This window comes from Dermacentor andersoni, chromosome 3 (assembly GCF_023375885.2).
Source record: "Dermacentor andersoni chromosome 3, qqDerAnde1_hic_scaffold, whole genome shotgun sequence".
Lineage (NCBI taxonomy): Eukaryota > Metazoa > Arthropoda > Arachnida > Ixodida > Ixodidae > Dermacentor > Dermacentor andersoni.
The window spans coordinates 166,609,353-166,630,307 of NC_092816.1; the positions used below are offsets into that span (position 1 = coordinate 166,609,353).

The window sequence follows — 20,955 nt, forward strand, 5'->3', positions numbered from 1 at the left end:
AACTGCTCCCGATGAAAACCGGAACGAAGACCCGACCGACCCGCGGCCGTTTATTACTTATAAAGGCTCCACATGCCAGATGACACCTCCCGATTGGTACAAGCTCGTCACATGACAGAAGGGGAGTGCGCCATCTAGCTAAACAACTACAAAACATACATGTACGATGACACAGAGATCTGACAGGGGGCGATGCTATACTACATCATCCCCCCCTGGAAACAAAGTAAGCATACAGTGAAACGCGCACACATGACGCGCACTTAAGTCCAAGGACAAATTCAGTTCGTTCCCCCCCACGTTCACACACACGTGCACCAGATGCACACAAGGCATGCACTTAAGTCCACAACAATTTCAGTCCGTCCCTGCCCAAGTTCACATACACGTGCACCAGTCTTGGGCACAAAAACACAGGCAGTCACTCAAAGTCTGACAAGGAACACGGCACAAAACTCACTGCACCGCAACAAGGAGCACATTTTATTCCTGTGTTAATGAAACATGTGGACTGTCTGCTAAATGTCATAACAAGGCCCTCAGCCGTGGCATTTCGAAGACGGAAATACACTACACTACAGAAACAAAATCATCGAGCCACGGAGGCCGTTTTCTGTCACGATGAGGACGCGTGCGTACCTCAGAAGAACTTTGGGGGTTGCGACGCGTATCGGTCGACTTTAAAGACCCAGTTACCTCCCCCTGGTTGGAAAACTGAATGTGGTTGTCGCTCAAAGCTGGAGAGGGTTGCCCAGGAAGCTCCTCTCGACGTCCCAACAAGTCCTGGGAGGCTACCGATTCCCCCACGGAATCAGAGACGACTGCTGACTGTGCAGACTCGGAAGTGATACAGCCAGACGAACTACTTAACTGATGCCTATGAAAGGACGATGTCACTACAGACGAGTCATCGGAATGACTATCCAAGTTTGAATATGAGTACAAAAAGTTTCTATCACTTGTACACAATGTACTACCTGCTGGATCCTTCATCACTACGGTTAACTTAGACACATGCCACGTCTTCCCATCACAGAGTAGAAAAGTAGATGGTCCTATCTGGGCCTTGACTTTACGAGGTTTACTGTACTTAAAGAATCCTTTCCTGTTAAATCTTATTCTGACAGTGTCTCCCACCTTGATACGAGTTGCCTGAGCACCTCTACGTTTGTCTGCGTACTGTTTAGTCTGCCACTGTTTCTGCAAGACCCTTTCTCGAACTTGAGACACAAGACTGTCCTGTTCCCGTAGATCTACACAGAGCCGCATGGTTCCATCCTTCTTGCGCACCACCACGAGTGGAGACACCCACTCAGTAGCCTCGACGCGCTCGATGACGTCGCAGTCCTCGAGACGTCGCAATTCATGTGTGACCTGGTCACGGAGAGCCAGGGGTAGTCGGCGCAACTTTGAAAATACTGGTTTCGCATCTTGCTGCCGATGAATTCGGTGCACAAAATTGTTGACGAGACCCAACTCGTCACTGGAAAGGTGATCAAAACCCGGAGGCACACCTGTGGGGCTCTGTACTGAAGGAAGCGATGGTAGACGACATGTCAGCGACGTACCGTCGATCTGTATGCCCAAGCGTTGGATGGCGTCTAAACCCAGCAGTGATGTTCCTGTAGTCGTTACGTGGAACGTGACGGAGCATGACCTTTGGAAAAAATGGACAGTGGCTTGAAACAGGCCTTGAATGTCGATGCGTTGCTTGGAGAGGTTTCTCAAGTCCACTGTTGCTTGCGACAGCCTGTGCTGTCGACCAAAGTTATTTCTAAAATCTTCGGCCGTCATAAATGACACAGATGCTCCTGTGTCCACGAGCAGCCGCATGGCGACGTCGTTAACCACGACCGGGACTTGTAAATCCCTTTTAGCTTCCAAGGTGCTCACCGTCAAGACAGACGCGGACGGCTGTCCTGCGGAAGTTGACGAAGACCGCGTCTCTGCGGAAGAGACGTGCTGAACAGTACGGGTTTTTCGGCATACTGATGCAAAATGGCCCAACGTGTGGCAGGCGTTGCACCGCCGGTTCCTTGCTGGACAATTCCTGTACGTTGCAATATGTTTCGTGCTGCCACACCGATCGCATGCACCACGGTTCCCGGAGGAGCCCTGTGCGAGATGTCGGCCCTCTCGGCGGCTTCTCGGAAGAAGTCGGTCGTCTCGGCGGCTTCTCGGAAGAAGTCGTTCGTCTCGGCGGCTTCTCGGAAGAAGTCGGTCGTCTCGGCGGCTTCTCGGAAGAAGTCGGCCATCTTCATGGCCTCCCGGACTACGTCGGCCATCTTGGCCCGTCGACGGAACGCCAAGTTGAGATGCCTCGATTCTTCGAACATTTTCGGAGCCGAACGCGCGGTTCGCTCGATGCAAGGCTTCTAACGAGCGTCCAGCCTCGCGACGCCAAGTGCGTCGGCGGCGTTTGCCTGCCGTGCGGACACGGGAAGGGTCGCTTCACTTACGAAGCTCGTTGGTTTCCCGGGGCTTCGGTCGGAACCGCTGCGGGAATCCCATCCTCGTCGCCAAAAGATGTTGTGTCGGCAGCGGCAGGCAAGCGGGGGGCCCCGACGGACGAACGCGCGGCTAGCGCCGGCGCAGTGAAGGAGACACGGAGCTAACTGCTCCCGATGAAAACCGGAACGAAGACCCGACCGACCCGCGGCCGTTTATTACTTATAAAGGCTCCACATGCCAGATGACACCTCCCGATTAGTACAAGCTCGTCACATGACAGAAGGGGAGTGCGCCATCTAGCTAAACAACTACAAAACATACATGTACGATGACACAGAGATCTGACAGGGGGCGATGCTATACTACACTTCCCCATCTTTAAGGATATCTAAGCGGAAACTCGTGGTGCGTTGAGCGCATACGATTGTCATCGCTGCATGCACAAAGTCACAAAAACAAACAAAAGTAAAAAACATATTCCTGTATTAAATGAGAGTCTAGGAGGCTGCCCATGACACACAGACGTGCATCTGTCGAGACATCGCAATCATCACAATTTAAGCCTGCTGTCGCGTATGTAGAAAGTTAACGATGATCGGTTCTGGTCTAGATTGCTTTGTGAATAATAAATTACTAACTATTGAATATTTTATTCTTTGCTTACGAGTATGCTATAGGTTGGAACTTAATTGACCAAGACAATATAGCTGCCTTTACCCAGCGTGAGTTTGAAAAAATGAAATTCAATATTTCTTCTGGTAAATATACGCTCGTTTCCCGTTGCTGATTCAGAGTGCAGGCTTATCATTCAATAACACGGAGCTAAAGCCTTATTTACTGATCGTACCTCGAAAATAAATTCTTAGCACATTATCTTGGAAAGAGTATGCGCAAGGCATCATAGCCAAGGCCGATCAAAAAGACTTGGCTAATTTATATAGAATATCGTTAAACGATTTTCGAGTATGATTTAAACATGCGTCATCAATATCTTACGATGGCGAGGTTTTAATAACGAACTGGATGCAGCGAATAAACGAGCCACTCGTTTTATTTTGTCGAGTTTCCGTAGTACTGGTGTCACACAAATAAAAGGAAAACTTCGATCGTCCGATACTTTCCACACATACTTAAATAGGTCGTATTTCTCGTTTCAGAAAACACACCAGCTTACGCGTTTCATTCATCCAACACATTTCATTTCACGTAGGTTTCACCACTACAAGATGTCCTGGTCCTTCGCGATAATACCGTTGCGGGGATGTTGCGGGTATAGAAAAATTATATTTACAATGCATGTACAGGATGAGTCAGAACAGTTAAGATTGATGACCACCAATAACACGCAACAGCCAGCGTCTCCGATCTTCTCCTTCCTCCCTCTTCCTTCATCCTTCCGTAACAGGACCCTCGGGTGGCGAAGCGCCGTCCCCGCGCATGGCAGGCGAAGAATTGCGAGCGAAGTATGGCTTCAGTCGCGAAATGTGCATGATGTCGACAGGTATCTGATTTGAGGATGCATCAAAGTGTAGCGGCGAAATCTCGTAATTTACGTCGGTAACTTGGCATAGGACTTCCTATGGCCCTCTGTAGCGAAAGAGAAGCTTCCGGGAGAGGCCAACCCGAGGATATGGTGACCAGAGGAGCACCCAAGCACATAGTACGAACTTAACATCGCGATGGCAGCGGTCGTAAGGTTCTTTTCGTATATGCTGCGAGGCTAAAAAATGAGACCGGGCGACTTGACGTGCCATGTGAGCGCGATCGATGACTTCACGAGCGTACTCAGTTTCAACACGTGGAAGAGAAGGGAGAATGGTGTCAAATGGCAATGTGAGGTCGCGACCATACAAGAGATAAAAGGGCGAATATCCTGCGGTGTCATGTCGGGACGAGTTATATGCGAACGTCACGTAAGGCAGTGTGGCGTCCCAGTCGCGGTGATCGTTGGAGAAATACTTCGACAGCATCTCCGTGATTGTTCGGCTGAGACGTTCCGTAAGATCGTTCGTTTGTGGGTGGTAGGCGGTGGACAGCTTGTGCTCATTGGCACAAGAGCGGAAGAGGTCGTCGACAAATCGAGATAAGAACGAGCGGCTGTGGTCTGTGAGTAACTGTCGAGGCCCACCGTGGTGGAGAATGACGTCGTGGAGGGGAAAACCGGCGATGTCAGTTGAGCAAATAGTCGGCAACGCCTTTGTTATCGCGTAGCGTGTCGCGTAATCAGTAGCAACGACGATCCACTTGTTCCCTCTAGTCGTTGTCGGAAAAGGGCCAAGCAGGTCAAGGCCTACGCGAAAGAACGGTTCAGAGGGAACTTCAGTGGGATGGAGCCGTCTGACAGGTGCCAGGGGAGGTTTCTTCCGGAGCTGACACAATTAACAAGTTGCGACATAACGACGCACAGAGCGCTAGAGACCCGGCCAGAAGAACCGGCATCGTACGCGGTCGTATGTACGCAAAATTCCAAGGTGTCCCCCGTCCGGAGCATCTTGAAGTTGTTCGACAACGACGGGTCGCAGATGACGAGGAAGGACAACGAGCAGCTCAGAACCGTCAGGGTTGATAGTGCGGCAGTAGATGATGCCGTCATGCAGCACGAACATGCGGCACGTGCCGTCGGTGCTGCCAGATTGCACTCCGGCGATGATGGACTGTAAGGATGCGTCGCTTTGTTGTTCAGCGTGCATGTCGGTCATGTCACTCAAAGAAATCACGCAGGTCACCGGATCATGCACACAGGATCGGGAGCATTCACGCGGTGACGTGAGAGGCAGTCAGCGTCCTTGTGCAGGCGTCCAGTCTTGTAAAGGACACTAAAAGAAAATGCCTGGAGCCGCAAAGCCCAGCGACCAAGCTGTCCAGTCGGGTCCCATAGGGAAGGCAGCCAGCAGAGTGCGTGGTGGTCTGTGACGACCGAAAACGTGCGGCCGTACGAATATGGCCGGAACTTGGCGAGAGCCCAAGCTAAAGCCAAGCACTCCCGCTCGGTGATGGAGTAATTTCTCTCGGCAAGTGACAGCAGGTGGCTGGCGTAGGCTATCACGCACTCGGTACCATTCTGGTGTTGGGCGAGAACAGCGCCGATACCATAGCCGCTTGCGTATATGTGGACTTCGGTTGGTGCAGATGGATAAAAGTGGGCAAGTATGGGAGGGCTGGTCAGAAACCCGATGAGAGCGGCGAAGTGGTGAGCCTGCTCCGGATCTCAAGAGAATGGCGTGTTCTTCTTTTGGAGATCTGTCAAATGCCGAGCAACGTCGGCGAAGTATTTGACGAAACGGCAAAAGTAAGAACACAAGCCGACGAGGCAATACGTGGCACAGCGAAACTGCGTAAGGCGCCGGATCTGGTTGGACACCCGATGCGTAAACGGGGTGGCCAACACGGTGATTTGTGGGTGCCCGAATTTACACTTCGTGGAGTTCAGTTGAAAGCCGGCTTTTCGGAAGACCGCAAGAATTGCAGCGAGTCGGGTAAGGTGGCTGCCGTACGTGGGATAAAAAACAATAACGTCGTCAAGGTAACCAAAACGGGTGGTCCATTTGCAGCCCCACAGAAGAGAGTCCATCATACGTTCAAATGTCGCAGGAGCATTGCATAGGCCAATGGGCGTGACATTTAACTGGTAGAAGCCATCCGGCGTGACGAAGGCCGTCTTCTCGCGGTCCATTTCATCAACTGAAATCTGCCAGTAGCCGGATCGAAGATCTATGGACGAGAAGTATTTAGCTCCGTGCAAGCAGTCCAAGGCGTCATCGATGCGTGGTAGTGGGCAGACGCCTTTTCGCGTGATCTTGTTTAAGTGGCGATAATCGACGCAAGAACGCCAGGTACCATTTTTCTTTTTCACAAGGACGACAGGTGAAGCCCAAGGGCTGGCTGATGGCTCGATGACCCCATTGCGGAGCATTTCGTCCACTTCTGATTCGATCACTCGACGTTGAGCATGCGCTACACGATAGGGACGCCGACGAATAGGATTCGTATCTCCAGTGTTTATACGGGGGTGAACAACAGATGTTTGGCCTAAAGCCCTGTCGCCGAAATCAAAGACGTCATTGTACGATTCAAGAAGGAGTCGTATGTCTGTGGCCTGTGCAGAGGTCTGGTCAGGGGCAATCATTTTCGCGAAGTCAACCGTTAAGGCACCAGAGCTGTCAGCTGCTATCGGCGCTAATAAGCCACTCTCGACATTCAGGTTCTCAATGTCAAATTCGCAACCACTAGAAACGCTGGCTACGAACATGCCGGCAGGAAGCACTTGAGTGCCCAGGCTCAAATTCAGAAGCGGTAGAACGACGTCGTTATTAGTAACCGTGACCGACGTATGCGGAACAGCAACGTTCCGGTTCAAAAGCACGTCGATGATGGGGTGAAGCACATATTCACCGTCAGGAACCTGTGGCTGAGCGGTCAAAGTGACGTAAGTCACTGCCTCGGGCGATAGACGCACATCTTCAAGCGAGCACAAGCTTGGTGGGGCGGTACACGGAGCATCGGCGCGTAGAGGAAGTTCTAACTGAAGAACGCCGGTCGCGCAGCCGCTAAGAGCAGAATGAGTGGATAAGAAGTCCAATCCAAGGATAACGCCGTGAGGGCAGTGCTCGATCACAGCAAAGAGAACAGAAGTAGGGCGGCCGGCTGTAATTAAATGCGCAGTACACATTCCAACAACAATCAGCACGCGGCCGTCGGCTACACGAAGCACTCGGGCAGCTGCTGGGGTGAGGACCTCCTTTAAACGTCTACGTAGGCTAGCACTCACCACAGAAAGGTGGGATCCAGTGTCGACAAATGCTTGGACTGGTACGCTTTCTATTTTAACGTCCTTTACACTTCTCCTTGTGGGCACACACAGAGGATTTGCTGCAGCAGTCGGCAATGCAGCACCACCTCCGAGGGCTGCATTTCCTAGTTTTCCGAAAGGGTGCGGCCAAAAGCCACAGGGGACGAAAGGCGACGCGGCTGCGGCAAACGGGAAGATGGGCGACGTGTTTGCGGTGAACGAGACTGGTGTCCGCGCGGCGATGGTGAGCGACTGTACCACGTGTTCCTAGCAGAGTTCGCGGCGCTGTTAGACTCGGCGGTGGGCAAAACTTTGCGGGTATTTCCATCAAGACGGCTCAGGTTGGTTGGCGTGCGAGGTGTTGAGGGCCACGAGTTGCTACAGCATCGGGCGACATGACCAATGCGACGACAGGTAAAACATATCGGCTGGTCGTCCGCAGTTCTCCATCCAGTCGGGCTGCGATAAGGTGGAGAAAAGCGTCGGGGTAGAGCGAAAATGGTAGAAGGGCGTTCGTTAGCTCTGGGATTGGCGACAGCACACACAGACTGTAAACCAATGTTTTCAAGTTCCTGGCGGACGATGGCTTGTACGAGAGGAACTGAAAATGTGGTAGCATCAGGGCTACGCGAACAGAAAGCTGCGTGTGCCATCGCGTCCGGTTGACGTCTAACGATTCGCACCACGTCCACTGACAGCGACGCATGCTGCTGTGCGGGTTGATCTTCACACGTCGACGTTACGGCAGTATTGGGATGTCTGGCGAATGGTTGCGCGACGCGTCGGCCTTCGGCCTGCTAGAATTGTCGGCACTCTTTAATGATTGCGTCAACTGTAGATCAGCTCTTTCACATGAGCAGATTAAACGCGTCATCAACAATGCCCTTAAGCACGTTCCCGACCTTCTCAGCTTCTGTCATATCGTGATCGGCTTTAGGACAAAGTGCCAGCACGTCCTGGATGTATGAGACATAGGACTCCGTGGGGGGGTTTGGCACGGGAGGCCAGTTCCTGCTTTGCGGGAATTTTACGGCCGGCTGGTTTGCCAAACAACTCTGTCAATTTCTCTTTGCATTGGTCCCAGCTAGTTAGCGCCTCTTCGTGGTTTTCGTACTACACCTTTGCCATGCCTCTTAGGTAGAACAACAGGTTAGCTAGCATAAGCGTAGGGTCCCACCTGTTGATTCCACTCACGCATTCGTACATGCCCACCCACATTTCAACGTCGGGGCCATCGGTCCCGCAGAAAGTTCCAGGATCCTTGGGTTGCGCAACAATAAGCGAAGGTGGCAGCGACGTAGCTGGTGACGGTGACGTTGGAGGCGGCAACGACGCTGATCCCGAGTGCTCACCGTCATTCATGGTGCGGACGGTAATGGGACGTCCACTGCGGAGCTCCGTTTCCAGCCGTGGTAACCCGCACCTCTCACCAATATGGTACAGGGATGTTGCGAGTATAGAAAAACTATATTTACAATATATATACAGGATGAGTCAGAACAGTTAAGATGGCTGACCACCAACAACACGCAGTAGCCAGCGTCTACGATCTTCTTCCTCTCTCTTCCTTCATCCATCCGCAACAATACTAAAAGGAAGCCTTAAGCGATTTTGACGATTTTGTGCAAACAGAGTCGTTATGCTAAGTCGTTCTGAAAATTAGGAGAAGCATTCAGGCGTTCCGCGTGAAGTGTGGAAATTAATATAATCTTTAAAAAAATCTGCATCGCTATCCATCGCAGAAGGCCGCTCGCCTGAGTTTCCAGCCGCCCCTTTTAGGACCAGCGTACTAGGCCCAATTGATGTTAGTTGGCCGAGCTGTCGGCTTCAGCTACTGAGGTTGCATCATCGATAACTTTATCAACTGATGTTGAAGAAGGGTTGCTTGTAATAGTTGGAATGTTGCTTAATTAGTTCGTTTGCTTTTTAATAAGGAAGAGTAAGTTATACACAACAATTTATCACTACAGTGAAGCACTTCCTGCCTAGAACAAGTGTTCTCTGCTGGTGTTACAACGTTCTGCGCGTTGACGCAAGCTGCATGGATTAGCATTGGTCTCGGGCTTACTTTTCCCAATCATTATGAATCGCCCTTGTTAAGCGGTGCGCCGCAAATCTAGCGACCGGTGACGTGTCAAGCTGTGACATTATTTTCCTCTGCAAGGCCACATGTGAGCGAAGTGGCTAAAGTGCATCGTGCTGTCGGTATTCGATCGGTGCCAGCATCTACGTGTTTGCACCCCTCACTTCACGCTTGAGGATTACTACCGTTGTTGAGTTTTAGCTGATGCGGTATTCAGGCTAACGCAAGCGCAGGCGGACTGGGCGTTTTGCCGGATGAACGGAGGCTCAGATGTGACCGGCCTGAACGGTGGAGCCACCTGGTGCCACAGAGCTCCACCAGACAACCACAGAGCTAATATAGCAGGAACTAAGCGTACTGATCATTCCTGCTATGCCTAAATTTTGGCCAGTAGCGTATTGTGAACACGGTGTTTATTTAAATGTTTAAAATGTTTTCGACTTGGTTACAGTAATATTAGCACTGGTTTTGGCTGGTTAGTCTCTGCGCCACCTGGTGGCTACAGCCTGCAGGCCACTCACGTTTACACTAAAGCCCCTTCATACCAGTGGTAGTAGCAATGAGGGTCTTTAGTGTACGCCTCCACGCAATCCCTTCAAAATACCCGGCTTGTTTGCGGTTACAAGAACAGCGGACACGTTCGCCACTACGACAGAACGCTCGCAACGCACGCTGCTTGGATAGTTCTCATTGGGGAACCACAACCAGGCGGCCAGCGGATAGGTAGGAGAGGCTTCGCACGCTGGCTCCAAGGCAACCGGAAGTAGATGACACGACGTCACATCATGACGCAAAGTCCTTGCAGGCGGAGCTTAGCCCCGCTCAATCGGCGAACGAGTTGAGGAGACAAAGCATCGCGAGCGAGGAGAGCAACTTGTAATCGTCCGTAGCTCTCTTAATGTGAGAAGCGTCACTTAAACTGTGCCGCGAACGTTCTACTTTAGTTGTACTTCTAGAAAATGTGCCTAGAAGATGTGTCCAAGCCGCTTCAGAGAGTATTTAAGCACATTCGCATGCTTTCTGCCCAATAAAGTCTACAGAATGGAACCCTTACCCCAGAGTGCCAGTGGGGAAATTGCGACACCCGTTTCCAAAAACATTTTGCTGAATATGTCTGACTGTGTTTGATACGTAGATTTTAAACGAGTAGAAATATTTTTAGTGAATTTTCTATAACAAGTAGAGTTGCGGTAACTTGAATTCTCGGGTAATTTCTGTGCAGTGCGTTTGACGCCTATACTGCGCATAGTATATACGTTGCTCATTCGTGGGTTTTCTTGTTCTGTAACGCTCCCCTCTGTAAAGTTAAACATAGACGGTATTAATCAATAGATGAATAAACTGTCTACAACTTTTAACAACAGGTAAGTTTAAAGAGCATGCAACACCCAATATATATCGCCAGCGTAGGGCTTGGAGATGTGTCAGTGTGCAGTATATTTTCCTGTTGCATTGCATACCTGTGGTACCATATCGAGAAGGAAATCGAATAAAATAACTTTTTATAATTTCTCTACAGTCATCAACCCGTATAAGGCGCGATTTATTTATTGTGTGTGTTGGATATGTACGAGATCTAGCATGAGACAATATTTTTTGAAGCTCGAGGATGCATGCATTTCTGGCTCGCAGTCCTCCGCTAATTCGTGCTTTTTATATTAAGGCAGCACTTCAACCATCCATCAACGCTATGATAAAAAGCGTCTGGCCTGATTATGCTAAGAGTTTTGTAAGGAGGCACCAACGTAATTATAGCGCATTCAAATCAAAGGAGGGCGCACTAACGGTAAGCATTTTACATTCGCGATGTTCTTACTAAGAAGTTAGACTGCCTGCTCTACGCAAAACTAGCCTGTTTTTTTATGACATTTTTGCACAAGAAGCTAGTGTGCGCCCATTTATGGTAATACAGGAAGAATAAGATAAGTTAAATTTAGTTTGGTCATGTAATGTTGTAGTGTGTGGTCGGTAGTTCCGAAAAGCAGATGTCTTTTCTAAAGCATGAGGTGAAGTTATCTTACTATTTTTATTCTCCTTTTGCTGCCCTTCTAAAGTAAGTCATTCCTGCATATATGCCGTAAGAGGATAATTTAAGTTGGTTTGATACCGACTTTCAATTTAGCGGCAACCGCAGCCGCCCCTCATCCTCTCCCCTGAGAAATACGACGATCCGTCCTTCGTGTGATCACGACGATCAAGCCACTGCGACAGCGCTATGCTCCACTGGTGAGTCACCGTTGCGAATAAACGCCGACACAAAGGCAGGCGGCTGGCATCTGCCAGCTGGCTCGTGTGGCTGACACGGTCATAGACAATGTTTGAATATATTATATCATAGAATTTAATCCCTGAAGAACCTTCCTCATAAAACAATAGTTCGAACTCTTAAACTACTGGTTCCGTTCTTCCTGAACTTTTCTCCTTTCATCTTCTTAGTGACGTCAACTAGAGGGGATTTATTTAAGTAAACGTGTTTCTATCCAGTACGGAACTTATCGGCCACGGCCCCACGTATAACGAAAAGTCCACCTAAAGCGTATGTTTTCATTTCCATTGCAGCTTGCTTTCTACTCTTAGCTGCAGTGCCGACGTTTGCGAACTTTGTGAAGTCAATACGAGAATTCTCATTTTGATTTTTTTCGCTGTTGACTTCTTAAAACCATCATCTTTTTTTTCGATAAGTGCGGTCTGGTGCATTGTAACTATTTGTTATTGTTTCTGTTTACACCTAATCGCACGTAATCTTGTTCTATCCTCGAAAACATACGACGAGGACGTGTAGCCCGAGTGAGAAGATAAATTGGCAGGGATTTTTTCTTGGAACAGCGACAAAGAACAAGGTTGTCCTTTTTCACTATATTGTTTTGTTTACAATGAAAGCACAGGTGGACTTGAACAATAGCTAGAAATTTTGTTCAGTGCACGAACTTCATTTCCTATAATACTTTATATGCAATGCTATCAATCATTTCTTTGTCAAACTACAGCAAAGTATAGGCTTCTCCTGGCAGTGAGCCGTAGTGCAAGACCTCGTCAGTGGGGAGAATGGATGCTAGTACCCGTCTCATCAGTGTTTTGCTCTTTAGTTTGGGTGAGTAGTTAAACTTTACGCCCAGAAACTAAGCTTGCAAGCCTTGTTGCAGAGGAGGCAGGAAGTGAAACCTGGTAGTGCATATATGTTAGCAACAGCTACAAGGCTCTACACGGAAGTTCTGAGAGCACAGAAAAAAATACGTACCTATATATATATATACAATTCTTCGCAGTAACTGACAGTCGCGCCGGCTTTGAAAGGCTGTTGGTCGTGACAACGATGGGGATGAGTTTAGCGGGGCAACCCGCAAAGCCTATATGAACATCAATACCCTTCTTCAGTGCGCTAAACTAACGCATACCTTCCCATGCGTGGACATTTTCCGACTTGTAAGTCCACCACGTTCAGAAACATCACACTGTGTTCATGGAGTGGGGGCACCTTAGCGATAATCGCTCTGGATAGCAAAAGTTGCGTTTTGTTTGGGTCTACATACACAGAATGCCGATTGCATACAGTATATGTGGTTGTGGGCACAAAGACAACGAAATGAGGTCTCAATTTTATAGAGTATAGGGTTAATTGAAGGAGTGCAATAAGCACACGAAAGCTATTTGGTCTTTATCTTACCATGTGCTTTTTTCCTCCGTAGCCGGGCCATGCCAGACCGAATCATCCTACGTAAGCACCTTGCATTGTCAGCGACTGGTGCCACCCGCTGTTGTAAGTATGCATCACAGAAGACTGCACGCTGAGTGCGCAAGATATCTGCATATTATAGTGTGACCCCGCATAGGTTTCGGAATAAAAATAACTTTTCAAGCATTCATGAAGTTAAATAAATAGGAACTATGGCTTGTATTTGCAAAAGTCACTCGTATAAGCACTTACTCATTGGATGGCACTGCCCGCTCACTACGCGTAATAGTGAACGTGACGACTGCGGCGACGGTGATGAATACATACAACACTTAAGTATAAGAGAGGCATATTAGTGCGAGCTATGCCCTTTCTAAATATATCGCGAAGAAGGGCTGTTCATCACTTGAGATATTTTATTCTAGAATAAGTGTTCCAGATCCCATGAAAGCCTGCGTTCCTCAAGGCATTCACATTTTACATGCATTCACATTGCGTGAATGCATGTAAAAATCGTATGATATGCGTTCGTTCGCTTGCTAAATAGTGAGATGATCTCGTTTTGATATCTTTGTTGCTATTACAATTATTCGAAGTCTCTAGGCGCTTTCTGCCGTCGTTGCCGGTGACGTCGTCGCTGTGACGTTCTGCGTAAGGTCAAAGGCCGATAACCTCGTGCCGCGCGTCGCATGTTGTATGTCCGAGTGAAATGGTGCGAAGGTGAGGCGACGACGGTGGTTCGATCTCGCGGAAGTAAGGCAGGAAGCGGGGACCAAGCGCGCCGTCTTCCGTCGCGCGCGAGGCGCTGGGGGAGGCGGGAGGGGGAGAGGTACATTCTACTCCTCCGTCTGTTGCGTATGGCGCGCCCGCGCGGACCATGTGTTGAAAGCGATCTGTGATGGGGACAGAGTTCGCGTAATGCTGATAGCTTCGTGTTAATTCCTCCGAGTAACGCCTGGGACGGCTGGCGTCGCGGTGCGTGGACGCGCACCCGTGCGGCTATTTTCAGATTTCGCGGATTTTCTTATCTCATATTTCTCGGAAGAAATATTACTCACTGCAGAAATTTCACACTAAAACAACTGAATCGTGTTTTTTGTATGCAGTCGTTACGTTTCTGTCAAATCTTGCACCTTCAATTAAGTAATCAAAAGGTTCGTTAACTGATCTCGTTTAGATGAGATGAGTCAGCGAATTTTTAATTATAGTTTCGTTATGAAAAATATACTCCTGGTGTGGTACATCACTGCTGACAGAGTACCATTGGCTATGTCCTCCTGTGTTATAAGTTTTACTATAAAGAACTTGGATAACGATAGCAGGGACACCCTGCATACTGTTCCGCGTGCATCTCACCCCATATCAGGAGTCTACATGCTCATTCCCAAGGCAAACTGGAAAAGTAATCAAGTCAGTGTGCAATTTACCCGCCGTGGTTGCTCAGTGGCTATAGTGTTAGGCTGCTGAGCACGAGGTCGCGGGATCGAATCCCGGTCACGGCGGCCGCATTTCGATGGGGGCGAAATGCGAAAACACCCGTGTACTTAGATTTAGGTGCACGTTAAAGGACCCCAGGTGGTCAAAATTTCCGGAGTCTTCCACTACGGCGTGCCTCATAATCAGGGAGTGGTTTCGGCACGTGAAACCCCATAATTTAATTTTTTTAATGTGCAATTTTAAGAGACCTCGCGAGGATATATCACACACTGTTTCTAAACGGGCAAGGCTACGGCCACGTGGAACATTAGAAAACCGAGAGATAGCACGCCGTCTGAGGAAACCAAAAGACAAGCATCTCGGCTAGGTGTTAGGTACTATGCGCTGTGTGCTTGAGCGGTGCCTAGTCGAGCTGTGCCAACCACGTAATACTTGAAGGACGCAAGCTAGCACCGGGTCTTGGAACGAGCGGTAGTTGTAGTCAAGCGTGAATATTCAGGCGGAATCGTACAATGTTTACTATATCAGTGGCTGCCCAAACAAACGGTCCTGAAGCACACAACTACCGAAGATACATGCCAATCAGTAATAGAAATCGCCGAATAGGGACCTCGTAATGTCCATCAAAAATCAGATCTTCTAATTTTTCGACCGCATCAATGGGTGCGGAGAGCCAGCGGCTTTCTGCTCGCATGTCCCACGATGTAGTTCAAGAGGGGCGATACCGCCCTTCTTTTGCGCGCCTTTGCCGTTTTCCACCTACACTCGTTAAAGAGGCCTGTAGCTCGACAAGCTAACAAGACGAGGAGGTCATTTTAGCTGCAAAGATAAGTTGGTGAATAAGTGAATTGGGCGGTCGCTAATGCGCAACTGTTTCGAGGTGCCAGGAAAGGTGTACAGCTAGGCCTGTTCTTATGTGTGCCTTCATGTTAGATGAAAAATAAGTTTTTTTTTCAGACTTCCGCTCTGACTCCCTGCCGATTTCCATGCATAATGAAATACCTAAGAGCACCTTCCTCTATTATTATGCAATCTGAACCTGATGGAACACCGTGCAGGGTAAGTAAATACATAATGTTTATCTTGGTTCGTAAGGAAGATAAATCACCTAATATATGCAGCACACGCACTTTGCAGGAGCGTTTGTTGAATTGACGATGCCCGATAATAGATCATCCTTAATATGCCTAATACATATAGGCTGTAGTGTATTTTAACGAGCCGCACAAAGTTTTAATATCTAACCTATAGAGCTGAAGATGCCTTATCGCGTGATGGATTCAGGGGCGCAAGACTAAGATATTTAGCACAGCAATCAACCTAATAAGCCCTCTCTCATGTGATGCCAGTCGATTTATTCCATCGGAATGCCATGACATGCTTCTTCTGGCGGCTTCCAGCAAAACTTACTTTCTTTTCAAAGTTGCAGACCTATCATGAAATGGGAGCCACTGTTGGATTTCTGCTTTACGTCGGCATTTACCCGAGCTCTATCACATAGTTTATGCAGATTAATTAGCCGAAAGGTATCTCGTTTTGTTTTTGTTTTTTCATATTCCTTTTGTAATTAGTGTTTTTATGGTACATAAATGATCTCCAGCAAATCGAAGCGCTTGTCACTTTGTAGAGCGGGTGAGTGTAAGTGTTAAAAAATGGAGCAGGCAGCGTGCACTGAGGCATAAGTCAAAGTAGCATAAGATTTTCCAATTAGTGCGTACTAGTATCCAAGACCAGAGCTGGACTTCCCGAGTTACTAGGACAAAATGCTTTGTGCACCAAAAAGCATCAGCGTTTATGGACCCGTCTAATCTCGCAGACCCGCGCTGGTAGCAGGCCATCAAAATTACGAACAAGAAATTTTTTGCGTCCACTGATCTCAGATCGACGTAAAATGGTCTCGAGCATTCAGAAAAACTATATTACAGCTGGTAACAATAACGGTGCTTTGGATTTCGGCTACACTGTTTAACGAAAAGCAGACTATGGGCACTATCTATGCCGGTGTAGACGGCGATCTTGATAATAACATTTTGTAATCGGTTATGAAACCAAAAAAAAAAAATCTTTCTAGAGTTGTTTATACCGACCACAGATCACGATAAAACAATTTTTTTCAATAAGTGATGCTTCTGGTACACCAAAGATCGCGTCATGACGCTGGCTATATAGAGTTGGAACCAAAACAGCTACGGAGAGGTCATTTAGGAAAATGTCACGTAATTAGGCATTGTATGAAGAACCTTAGAGTAGCCCTCCTTTTATTAGGGACAGATTACTACGTTCATGGCAACGATGCACAAGTTGCTGTCTATGTCACAAAAACTTCCTCTACAACGCCACAAAGGAGCGGTTTAAGTTCAACAGTCATACTTGAGCAAGAGAAGGCTATGGGAAACACGGTCAAATGATTTGCTCATATTGAGAAATAGTGCATAGAACTCTTCATTGTGCTCAAACGCCTAACTTAATTCACCTGAAAAGCCCTCCATTGAAGACTGCGTGTCTTGACCTGAAATGAAGCCCTACTGGGATAAAGATATGATGTCATCCGCATTTAAGCATCTCGGCATAGACTATTAAAACAAATGGTTGTCGAGAATTTTGCGGTCAATTATCGTAATTTCACTCAGTTACACACGCCAAAGCTCTGACGAGCTATAATCGTGTTTTAAGAACAGCACAGACTTAGGTCTGTGATGGTGTGAGAACTGTGACTTCCTCCAAGACAACATTGGGTGAAAATAGAGGAACACATAAGCTGACGTGCCTGCGAATATTTCTGTGGATGGGTGAATCGTGGCTTTAAAAAAAAAAACTAGCAAGGTAAGTGCTCGAAAGCCTTGTATGCCAACAACTTTCTAAACCGGGAAGTATCGCATAACACGTATGCAGGTGGCGTTTCTGTATTCCCAGAAACAAAAGTTCCTGGGAATATATTTTAGTGAAGAATTGTCGTGGAATAAACATGTAAATTCCCTTTGCGGTGAATTATCAAAAAACATCGGTGTAATCAATAGAATTGTACACCTGATACCTCTGTGGCTCAAGAAACAACTGTATAATGCACATTTATTCAAAGCTTTGCTACAGGATATTGGTTTGGGGTACAACCACCAGAACAAATTAGACGAAATTATTTAGCTTACAAAAAACAGTTACCCGCTTACATGCAAATTACTATGGCTGTTTTTCAGATCTAAGAACCGGTCCACTATTCCGAAAATATGATATGGTGCGTGGGGACTGGATATATATATTATATGGAAATACTTCTTCAAATCGAAAAGAGAAACCCAAGCGCACAACGTAGTGAACGTGACCTCTCCGGATAGTTCTTGCGACACAGTACATGACACACACCCCAAAAGCTAGGACCAATTACGGGAAAGAAACATTTATCTATCAGTCCACAAGAATAATGAACAGATATAGTGCATCTGCATCTTTAAATACTTCTTTACAGACATTTTAAAAAAAAATAAGAGATTGGTTAGATAGGGAGATATATACTTTAAAATTGAATAACTTAGTGTATCAAATAGAAAAATGTTTCTGCCATAAATTACATATTTGTTTTTCTTTTCAGGATTCATATGATATGATTTTATTTAATATTTCTTGCATTTTGTATTAATACATATATGTTTGCATCCTCGTCCTGTTGCCAGTTTTATTATTATTGGCATACAATTAAGATTTTTTTGCTCATGTTATCGCTCTATATTGCTCTATAGATACGCTGACGTTTATTTGGTGTATAATTGTACAATTTTAGCGCAACATTAAAATCTGAAATGCTCAGTTGTACCTAGCCGCTGCTATACATTGTACTATAAATTAGAAGATTCTAATGACCATGGATATTGCTACCATGAATTGTCACAGTAACCAACGCTGTTGTAATGCGCAAAATTGTGCATATGTGTGTGGTGTGCTGTCAGGCTTTGTCAGGCTTTATGCTTTAGTCTCAGCCTACCCTTGTTTGAATGAATGAGAAATAAAATTCAATTCCAATTCATGAAAAGAATCGGGCTTAAGTAACCGCAAATAAAATTTCTAAAACAGCTGCTCAAAAGTAACAGCTTCGCCGGAAGTTACACTTGATATTCTAGATAGTCTCAATACCCTGTTGTCTATTTCATTTACTATATTCTGCGTTCCGCATTTCACTGAGCTGCCTGGCTTCTCATATCTGAGTTATTTATGTTCATTTGACAATTTGTGCTTATAGCTGCGACAGATTATGAACTACAGAATTATGCATTAACTATTGTTCACTCCAAAAAATGATCGCTAATAATTTTCGTTGACTTTTCATTTTTTCCACTAGCATACGGGCCATTGCCGTGGAGGGGCCTGTCTCGATATTGGCAATTACGCTGCACCAGAGCACTTCGAATGGGGACCCAGCTCCGGCATAACAAGCTACCACAACAGCAATACCAACGCCGACACTCATGCTGGCCGCACTGCAGTCTCAACTGGCGGCGGCTATGCGAGATACGGCTTTCTCAGTGGAGCAAAAGTAAATCCGTATACCGACCAAATTATGAGGGAAAATGAAAAGGAACGCGGCGCACCTTTATTTCCCAGCGAACTGAGCGCTCTAAATGCACTTGAGCATCTGTTACGTATGAAACGTGCTGCGCCACGGTCCGAAGAAGGGCGCCGCGGAATCGAACTGACTGAAAGTGGAAAGTACATTTCCCTGGCAAGAGTCAGAAGGAGTAGTAAAACGCGCAGAATAACGATATATGATGTTCGTCCTCAAAGCCATTATTACGTCCCAACTCATTCCAATAGAAACACGTACGGAGCTCGAAGCGGCGTGTATGACCCACCGTATGGCCCACGCAACCCTGCTGTCGTTGTAGTTCACTCGCCGCACAAAAAAAGTAGAGCTAAAAGTTTACTGAAAGGAGCGGCTATGGGTGTGGCCGTAGGTGGCGCGGGTGTCGCTGCTTACTCGCTTCTTGGAGGAGGAAATAAGCACAAACACACGAGTTCCCGCGGAGCTGCAGGTGCAGAAGGCAAATCCTCTCAGCCGAATAGACCCGACGAGGAGGTGAACGCAGTTGGTGCTCAAGGCACCGCGACAGGAAATACAGGCCACGCAGGAATCAGCACGCCGGAGGGCAATGACGATGCAGAAAACGACGACAAGAAGGAAACTGATGGTGCTGAAACTGGCACGAAAGCCGAGGGCGCTGAAACGGGCGCGACTGATACTACCGGCACCAACGAGGCACGCAAGACCAACAGCAGTAAAAATGAAGCTAACGAGGACGCTGGAACTGACAAGACGAATGAAAACCGATAATACTGGAACGGACACTTCAGACCTCACGAACAGTACAGCACCAGCTTTATCACGAAAGTCCAGGTTACTGGAACGAATGACACCGAGAAAACCGATACCACCACAATAGGCACATCCGCAGCTGCTGGATCCAGCAGCACCGAGAAAAACACCTACAACAGGGACAGTTCTCCTTCTGCACTCCCGACAGCACCGGTGCACACAGAAACACGGGGAGGATCAAAAGTATCAGTGAGAATCGACGTAACTGGCATTAACATCGACGTTGACAACCGCCATGAAGGGAGTAGAACTTAATAAAAATAAATAGTCCACTGGAGGCACATCTTGAACTTACGAACATAAATGGCTTTGACAGAGGGGTCATCTCAGAAGCAGCCTAACTCTCACGGGCGAGAGTTTCCGTGTCGCCACTGGTAAACTGCTGATGGAGTATAGACAGGCAAAGGGCAAAGGCTTCAATATATTTCCATTAGTAGGGGCGTCTGTCATTTAGCAATAGCTAAAAAATAGGCATGTCATCATACAGCGGTGCTTAATCGTGATGATTAGGATAATATTTTAGCTATGTAACCAGCACGTCCCGTTTCGTGGTGACTGCGGAATCGAATACGACAGTCATGCAATTGAGAACTGAGAAATAATTTTCTCCAAGTAGAGCTCCACAGGCCTAAGCCTTAGTCTAAGCGCACGGGCGTTTTGGCATTCCCATTCAATATTATTTCTTCCCAATTACTTTTGCAGGACAACAAAAGAGGTGACTTATAATTGCCAGTCAAATCATCCAATAAGTAAAGCGTCTCTCACGCCAGAACACTACCAACGGATATTTCGAAAGTCCCATTAGCGAAACAATTGCTATATGTGCCCGCTTGAAGTAATGAACGGCTTCAATTGGACGGTTTCTAAATAGAATCGTAGAACTCGAATGTAACTCAAGCTAGTGGAACGTTACTTTGTGATTTTCTGATGACAACTTACCTGTACGCTATAGGATGTATTTTGCAGGTTGCCGCTACTTGGCTCGACTTAGGTGTGTTGTGTCATCATCGAAAAGGGATTTTTCAATTCCAGGAAAAAAGTTTGTTTAAGAAATTAGCACGATTATTTTTCTATATTTAGGTTAAATAAAATTCTCTGTTTTCGAATCTTTTGGTTACTCTGTGATAATTTCGGTTTTCTCCTCCCACTAACACAACCGT

The 20,955-nt window shown here is 47.2% G+C and overlaps 1 long non-coding RNA gene across 1 annotated transcript; it reads left to right on the forward strand.

The window, feature by feature from the left end:
* Positions 1-11,835: 11,835 nt before the first annotated feature.
* Positions 11,836-20,892, forward strand: LOC126524499 (uncharacterized). Its single transcript, XR_011893149.1, has 4 exons — positions 11,836-12,414; positions 13,010-13,080; positions 15,391-15,492; positions 18,764-20,892. It is a non-coding gene; the product is annotated as an uncharacterized lncRNA (long non-coding RNA).
* The last annotated feature ends 63 nt before the right edge of the window (positions 20,893-20,955 follow it).